The 1479-nt window shown below is 25.8% G+C and overlaps 1 non-coding gene across 1 annotated transcript; it reads left to right on the forward strand.

Annotated features, from left to right (window-relative positions):
- The first annotated feature begins 1330 nt into the window (after positions 1-1330).
- On the forward strand, positions 1331-1433 carry LOC120888742 (U6 spliceosomal RNA). The gene has a single exon (XR_005732433.2). It is a non-coding gene; the product is annotated as a U6 spliceosomal RNA (small nuclear RNA).
- Positions 1434-1479: the final 46 nt, after the last annotated feature.

Here is a 1479-nt window from a genome sequence, read left to right on the forward strand (position 1 = left end):
GTTGAATAAATAAAAAATATCAACAAAGTGACAAAGAATATGACAGCAAGTTAAGGAGAAATTTAAATTTGCAAAGCATAATAGCTAAAATAAAGAATTTTTAAAAATATTTATTTTTTAGTTGTAGTTGGATACAATGCCTTCATTTTATTATTTATTTATTTTTAATATTTACTTTTTAGTTTTAGGTGGACACATATCTTTATTTTATTTTTATATGGTGTTGAGGATTGAACCCAGGGTTCCACATGTGCAAGGTGAGCACTCTACCGCTGAGCCACAATCTCAGCCCTAAAGTAAAGAATTTTAAAGGACCTCACCAGCAGATTTTAGTGCCCAAGAGTAGTGCCCAAGAGAAAGCAGGAAAAATCCTGAATATTGGAAAAATGATATTATATAGTTAGAGGAGATACAGAAAAAAAAAGATTAAAAGTATCTGAGTCTATAGTACTTATAGTGTATAAATATACATTTTTGGGAAGAGAGAGGATGAAATGAAAGGATAACAAAATATTTGGAGTAATAATGGTTAGGTTTCCCCAATTTGACAAAAGACATGGATTTGCATATTCAAGAGGTTCAATAAACTTCAGTTAGGATAAACTAAAGAAACTACAAAGAGATACATTAAATTCTGATGTCTAGAGCAACCCAATTTCTGGTTTTCAATACAGCAGCATTTATATATAAATGTATTTTCTTATAATTTCACTTTGGAAAGGTTTAGATTGATTTCCAATTATTTCCTTTTTTTGACTTTTAGAATAATCATTTTCACATAAATTTTGAATAAGATTATAAAATTTTGCTTCATTTATTTTTAATGTCTACAACTACCCTCTATGTATGTATGTATGTCTATATATATATATATATATATATATAATTTATGTATGATAGTATAAGGTTATCATTTATCATTTAATTTAACATTTTACAAGCTTTGTTCACATTTCTCATTTTCTCTTTTGTGTTTTTGCTCGAATATTATAATCTTATAGAATGTCTTATTTCATTTATTTATGAAGCATTTGCTACAATATGAAATTCATAGACAAAATAATACTAGAATTATAATTTTGTGTTGGTATTATATATGTTGGATTAAATTAGCAATGACCAATTTGATGTTTTAATAAAATCTTTGTTGTCTCTATATATCTATAACATATATAATATATATATATATGAAATAGCCATATATATATGTACACACACACACACACACACACATATATATATATATATATATGGTTGTTATCTATAGGTAAAAAAAAACATTGAAAATAGTTATTTAGAACAATATGTCATAAAAGAAAGATGGGAGGATGTACACTCCACACCACATTTACTAAAATTCAATGACACAGAGAAGTTTAGTATAGCCCTTGTGAAAGTATGACATGCAATTTCATAAAGTGTTTAACTTTTTCATAAATAATTAAAAATGGCAGGAAATGATGATAATTTTTATTAAAA

This window comes from Ictidomys tridecemlineatus, chromosome 6 (genome assembly GCF_052094955.1).
Source record: "Ictidomys tridecemlineatus isolate mIctTri1 chromosome 6, mIctTri1.hap1, whole genome shotgun sequence".
Lineage (NCBI taxonomy): Eukaryota > Metazoa > Chordata > Mammalia > Rodentia > Sciuridae > Ictidomys > Ictidomys tridecemlineatus.